The sequence below is a fragment of the Ambystoma mexicanum genome (genome assembly GCF_040938575.1).
Source record: "Ambystoma mexicanum isolate Mex_15411 chromosome 12 unlocalized genomic scaffold, UKY_AmexF1_1 Mex_chr12_unloc.2, whole genome shotgun sequence".
NCBI lineage: Eukaryota > Metazoa > Chordata > Amphibia > Caudata > Ambystomatidae > Ambystoma > Ambystoma mexicanum.
Window position 1 is genome coordinate 13120221 of NW_027182323.1, and position 7381 is coordinate 13127601.

The window sequence follows — 7381 nt, forward strand, 5'->3', positions numbered from 1 at the left end:
CAAGAGTTAATTTACGGGTGCTCCGTGTACAGTGCATCACAGTGACAGGATTCTACTCTGCACTGGTGTTTTGTATATGCTGGTGAAGATATTCTTGGCCAACATAATTATAGGGAAGGTTACACAGAAGAATGGCACGTGCCAGTGATTATGACTTCTGCAAAACCTTAAATCCATCACTTTTTGTTTTGGTGGGAAACTGGACATCATTAACAAGGACTGTGTGTCGCTCACAGGTAATTGGATGTCACTGCTTATGATGTCATGTTGTGTGATGGCATTCTGTAGAATATAATTTCCCAGGACATCATCTGGGTCAAAAGTTGCACCAAATGGTTCACCCACCTACCCTACCCTACCCTACCCTACCCCACCCCACCCGCGCAAATTCAAAAGTTGTCACCACTTCACCTATTCCTTCAACCGCAGCCCTTTAAAAAAAAAAACACCTATGCAACTGGAAATCTTTGCAAAAGCATTAAACTAAATAATGCCCAGTTACTGTGAGTTGTGAATTATGGCCATATGTGCCCTGAGTCACATTGAAATATTATGAGCCCTATAAGTCTCTTTTCCATTTCATGGCACAGACAGGACATGTTGAAATGAGCAACAAGTTTTAACATGGAAATTACATTTGGGGAGATATGGTAGAAAAATGAGAATTAGAGATTTATTTCCACTGCATCGTCTGCCATTCAATGATAACTTTAAGTGTGAAAAGATTCTGATTATCAAATGGAGCAGCATGAAAAACCTTTAAAAAATATCCCCTGCCGAAACCCGGGATCGAACCAGGGACCTTTAGATCTTCAGTCTAACGCTCTCCCAACTGAGCTATTTCGGCTGATTGAGTGTGCTCTTCGGTCGTCCTGCAAAGAAACAGACATCTGCAATCCTAGACCTCATTTCCTTCCTTTTTTGTTGTTGTAATATTGCCCCAGTTATAGCATCGGATTTTCCATTTCTTTGTTTATTCTGTAACCAGCAAGTACAATGGAACAAAACGGGTGGGATGTCAGGAAGGAGATCAATAGAGCTGCTCGCCAAATCATTTCGAAAGAAAAATCGCATTTTCGGCTCCAGGTGCAACTATCACGTGCACGGAGCCTCTCTCCATCGTGCCGTTTCTTGTAGATGTGTGATGGGCCCTTGGCTGTGTTCTAAGTTGATCTTTAAGTACTTTCGAACCAAACCCGCACGGTACTCTTGGTGTCAAAAAATCACGCGGTATACAGCCTGATAATGAATTTAAGGCATTGAAGTGCAACCATAGGGAGCAGGATCAATATTGAAATCACACGTATAAACAATGATATCTTTCACGTTGTGTGCTGGTCATTCAGCATGCCATTTGCAAGCGTTTGTACATGTATCCTTCGATAGCTCAGTTGGGAGAGCGGAGGACTGTAGTGAGGTAATTAGATATCCTTAGGTCGCTGGTCCGGCTCGAAGGACATTTTGCTAATAAAACACTTCTGCCACGTAATATCAATGGAAACCGCACACTTATACTGCGCTGTATTTGGTCACATTGAACGACCGGTTCTCAACATTTTTATGACTTTTGGAAACCAGATTGTGATCGTTTGTGCTGGTTGAAAGGTGAGTTGTCTTCCTTTTTAGCAGGACAAGGTTGCCTGTGCTCGGATTCTGTGTCAAGACTGGAGGCCCGAATTATGCTTACTCTTCTCTTTTCTCGAGCAGCATTAAAGCAAAGAATATTAAAAAGAAACCATCACAAAAACGACATTTCCCATTAAAACAGCTGTTTGTAGTCCGTTTATGATAGGTCGAATGTTGTTTCCATGTGACTATTGTATCCAATCCTCTCTAACTGCGTCCATAAACCTGGCTTCCTTTCTCTTCCCTTCCTCTTTCTTTGCTGCTTGGGCAGCAGTTAAGTCAAACTTTATTTACAATTGTGTAGAGATATGCGAGACCTACCGGTCTCGTGAGATCTCGTGCGCGGCCGGAAGTGCGGGCCCTGCACGTTCAGCGAGGAATTCGAGCGGGAGAAAGCCACAGAGCAGGACGTGCTCCCGGGCGCTCCTCCCAAGAAGAGGCCTCCAAGCCGCAAGAGAGACTCTCAGCATGTACACGAGTTGCATCGCAGCTCCAGGGCCTGTTGCCCATCATTGACTCATATCATATATGTTGCAGATTTACTTGAGTGGCACAGAAGAATAAAAGCACACAACTTGTAACCACACCGCCTCCTATCATTTATTGTGAGAATTACACAACATAATTGGCGACGAGGATCATCACTAAAACCCGCATGGAGCCATGCAAGGAGTGACACCACCACCGCCCTTCCTGCAAACTCCAGGTAGGCTTGCCATTCCGTGGACACAATGACAACCCTTATTCACAACGTATGTAGAGGCCATGGGCGGTGCGGGCTACTCGGCGGCGAGACACAGAGCGATGTTACTAAATGCCCTGGGCGTTGAAGGACAGAGGGTGTTTGAGAGTCTCACCCCAGAGCCGGTAGCTGGTGATAATGATGATGAATTCAAGGAGGCTGTGCGAAGGATTGTTAAAAGGTTCGCCAGCAAGGAGAATACCGTCCTGCACAGGATTCGGTTCTACAGCCGCAAACAGGAGGCGTCCGAACCCGTTGATGATTATGTCACCAAACTGCGCGAACTGGCGGTGCTCTGCAGTTTTGGTAACAACGCTGAGACTCTCATCTGCGACATGCTGGTGGTCCACACCAACAGCAGAAAAGTACAAGATAAGTTCATTTTAGAGAAGGAATTGCAGCTGGAAAGAGCTATTGAAATAGCAAGAGCAGTTGAGGAGATGGTGGCAGAAGGAAAGAATTTGCAAGCGGCCACGGCCCTACCGAAGTTCAATCAGTGGCAATCCGCCCAAAGAAGGAGAGGCCGGTCCTCGATGCGAGAGAAGGAAAATGGGGGAAGAAAGAACCGTTGAAATGCCACAGGTGCACCAGCACGAAGCATCTAGACTTTGATAGAGAGTGCCCAGCAAGAGACAAGGAGTGCTCAGTATGCAAAAAGATTGGTCACTTCTCAATCATGTCTCGGTGGCGCAACAAGAAGATCACGAGTGTTAACGCTGAACACAACACAGAGAGGGATTCGTCCTCGGAAGATGAAGGGAGACCGACAGTCATCATGGTGAACAGCTCACGGGCCAGAAGGGAAAAGCCCCACTGTGCAATCAAAATAAATGGACTGGAAACAAGGGTCATGGCTGATTCGGGTTCTGATCTCACCATAATACCCCTACGCACGTACAAAGAGATGATGGGTACAGAGACGGTCCAAGTACTCAGCACACGGCACAAGCCTACAGTTTTTGGTGGTGCGTCTGTAGACATGTTGGGCTACATCAAAGGGAAAGTAGAGTTCAAAGGAAGAGAGACCACCACCAAAGTTTACTTTAGTCAAGAAGGCCCAGCGGTATTAGGGTGGGACGACCAGGCGAAACTGAAAATCAAGCTGGACCCCAGCACAGAGGATCAGGTACTGTCAGTCAGTTGGAGGAGCGCACCAGTAGTGAAAAGTGATTACCCCAAACTATTTTTGGAAGAATCTGGTCACATCAAGGGCTTCGTCCACAAAATATTACTCAAAACCAACGCAGTTCCGGTCAAGCACAGATTAAGGCCAGTACCGACAACGGCAAGAGACACACTCAGAAGCCAACTGGACAGAATGAAGAAAGATGGCGTCATCGAAGAAATTGAAGCTTCTGAGTGGCTGAGCCCAGTGGTACTCATAAAGAAACAGAACTCACAAGAGCTAAGAGTATGCATTGACCTCCGCAGCCTAAACCTGGAAGTTATTGCAGACAGCTACCCGCTGCCGAGCATAAATGAGTTAATCCTCATGATGAAGGAAGCCAAAGTATTCTCGAAACTGGACATGAGGAACGCCTACCATCAAATTCAACTGCACAAGGAGTCCAAGCCACTCACCGCTTTCATCACCCTGTTTGGCACGTACCAGTTCACCAAAATGCCATTTGGTTTATCATCTGCAGCCTCAGCGTTTCAACGCATGATGGATGCTCTACTGCGGAACGTCAGGAACGTGGCTTATTTCCAGGATGACATCCTTATCTACGCAAAGGACGAACAGATGCACGACGTCACATTGAGAACAGTCCTCACCAAACTGCAAGAAGCGGGTGTGAGATTAAGGTACAAAAAATGTGTGTTCAAAGCAAAAGAAGTTGTGTATTTGTGGTACAAAATATCAGAGAAAGGTATAAGTCCCAAGCAAAACTTACTGCAGGCCTTAATTAAAGCTCCAGAACCCACCAACAAAGACGAAGTGAGGTCATTCCTCGGGATGGCGGAGTACTATGCAAAATTCATCCCCAAATTCTCGGAAACCTCAGCACCGCTCCGAGAGCTCCTCAAAAAAGGGTCGGAGTACACGTGGCAGGAAGATCAGAAGAAAGCGGTGGAAAGCATAAAACAACACATAGTTGAAGCGCCATGCTTGCAACCGTTCAACCCAGAGTGGAGTACAGTCATGACTACAGACGCCAGTGCATATGGACTAGGGGCGGTCCTCACTCAGAAGAAGGGCGACACGGAACATGTGGTAGCGTTTGCCTCGAAAGCCCTATCGTCAGCTGAACAAAACTACTCCACCATAGAGAAGGAGATGTTAGCGTGTACATGGGCTGTGGAACATTTCAGGACATATGTGTGGGGCACGAAGTTCAAGTTGGTTACCGACCATAAGCCCCTCATCCACATGCTCAGCTCAGGTGGCACCAAAGTGTCAACACCCCGATTAGCACGCATAGCAGCAAAACTGCAGGAATACACCTTCGAGGTGCAACACATCTCCGGGTGGAAGAATTTGCAGGCAGACTGCATGTCAAGATTGCCAGAGGGCAAGGACAATGCCACCACTTTCTTACAAGAAGAATGCATTGTAGCATCCATTACAGATCTCAAGGCGCCCGACTACCTGGAACTCAGCGAAAAACACTGGATGGAAGAAGACGGAAAGGATCCTACCATGGTGAGAATCAGAGAATGGATCAAAAACGGATGGCCAGACGAAAGGGCAGTGCCAGAAGGTGTGAGACCTTATTGGAAAGTGGCAGATGAGATCTCAGAAGCCGACGGCATAATTATGAAAACCGACCAGATAATCCCGCCCGCAGGCATGAGAAAAATCATTCTGTGCAGGGCCCCTGCGGGCCATCTGGGGAACACCATGACACGTTGCAGAGTGAGAGAAGCCTACTGGTGGCCGTCCATGGACCTGGAGATCCGCACCATGATTGAGAGATGCCATGAGTGTCTCAACAGTGACAAGCGCCTGAAAATCGGACAGGCGCCCATGATTCCCACATAAACCCCGGAATCGGTGTGGTCAAAAGTGGGTCTAGACTTCATAGGACCTTTGGAGACGATGGCGCCCGAGCATCGGTACGGCATAGTACTAGTGGACTATTTATCGAAATGGTCGAGGCCGAGTTTGTTCCTAACATCACGACCGCAACCGTAATAGAGGTCCTGACGGCCATTTTTCAGAGCGAAGGGCTCCCCAACGAGTTAGTAACAGACAACGGAGTACAACTTATATCCAGAGACATGGAACTGTTTCTGAGGAAGCACAACATACACCAGAAGAAAGCAGCACTCTACCATCCCCAAGCAAATGGGCTCGTCGAGAGGGACAATAGGTTAATTAAGGGAGCCATCCAATTAGCAACCGCTTCAGGATTGGATCCCCTCAAAACAACAAAAGAGGCCATCGCAGCTCACAGACTGACCCCCAACGGGATCACCCAAATTTCTCCTTTTCGCATGCTGAGAGGGAGGAGAGCAGCATCCACGCTAGTACCGCCATGGTTGGCCAAAGTAAGAGAAGACGAAGAAGTAAACATGTCGGAAGTGGTGTGGAGAATAGAGAACAACAAGGCACGCATGAAAAGGTGGAGCGACAGAAGAAGAAGGACCAAACAAGAGTCAGAAGTAAAAGAAGGAGATTGGATCAAAATACGGTTACCGACCAAGGATCAGATCACGGGCTCACGGTTCAGCGGACCTGTGAAGGTGATTCACCGAGGAGCCAACCATGTCCGCACCGAAGATGGGCACACATGGAACATGGAAAGAGTAGCCACGTTTGAAAAGAGGCAAGAGAGAGAAAAGACTTATGAAAGGTCTGAAGCTGAAGGAGTAATGGACAATGAGAGGGGGGAAGAACGAGAGCCGGAGACAGACAGAAGAGAAGTTGAAGGAAATGAGATTCAAGTGGATGCCCCAACTCTCGAGCGAGAAAATGACCAGCAGGACGTGTGCAGTGAGAGAGGCGATCGTCCGCGAAGGGAACACAGAAGATCGGTGAGATACAATGACTATGTATTGCAATGAACTGCCTTTGCATTATCAGGGGGAGGTGTGTAGAGATATCGCAAGACCTTCTGGTCTCGCGAGATCTCATGCGCGGCTGGAAGTGCAGGCCCCGCGCGCTCAGCGAGGCATTCGAGCGGGAGAAAGCCACGGAGCAGGACGCGCTCCGGGGCGCTCCTCCCAAGAAGAGGCCTCCAAGCCGCAAGAGAGACTCTCAGCATGTACACGAGTTGTGTCGCAGCTCCAGGGCCTGTTGCCGATCATTGACTCATATCATATATGTTGCAGATTTACTTGAGTGGCACAGAAGAATAAAAGCACACAACTTGCAACCACACCGCCTCCTATCATTTATTGTGAGAATTATACAACAAATTGCTCTAATAACTTACAGGTAATCTTCATTACTCTTAGTCGTACCCTTCCTCGTCACAGCATTTACTTCATGAGGCCCCTGCCTCCGATACAGGACTTTCTTCTATTTCTTTTCTTTTGTCTAACTTCTCCCCTTGACCCTCAGCTTCCTGTTTAACGTATTCAAGCCGCAGCATGGGAACCCCCGTAGGGAGGGAGAGGCGGGTCGTCAGTACTGTGACGAGGAAGAGTAGGATTAGGAGTAATGAAGATTGCTGGTAAGTAATCAGAGCATTACCTCCACGTCCACTCTTCCTCGACCCAGTACTTACTTCATGAGGCATACCATAGCAGCAACAGGGAGAGGTCCCAATGAGACACAGAGACAGAAGTGCAGCAACAAAAAAAAACACCTTTATTGACTCCAATAATCACATCCCAACAGACAAAACACCAACCCTGAAGGAACCATCCCTAGAGTGAGAGACGTTCAACTGATAGTGGTTGACAAAGGTGCTCTGATCCGCCCAGGTTTCAGCCAAACCCCTGTAGAGAAACGCCCAAATCTTCTGTAGAGATAACAGCATCTGGCCAGGAAGCAGCCTAACCCCCTGGTAGATCGACCCTGAACTTGGTCAGGTACAGGCAGGCCAGAAACCAAATAGGACATGG

The 7381-nt window shown here is 47.7% G+C and overlaps 1 non-coding gene across 1 annotated transcript; it reads right to left on the reverse strand.

Moving 5' to 3' along the window:
* Nucleotides 1-774: 774 nt before the first annotated feature.
* Nucleotides 775-847, reverse strand: TRNAF-GAA (transfer RNA phenylalanine (anticodon GAA)). Its single transcript has one exon. It is a non-coding gene; the product is annotated as a tRNA-Phe (tRNA).
* Nucleotides 848-7381: the final 6534 nt, after the last annotated feature.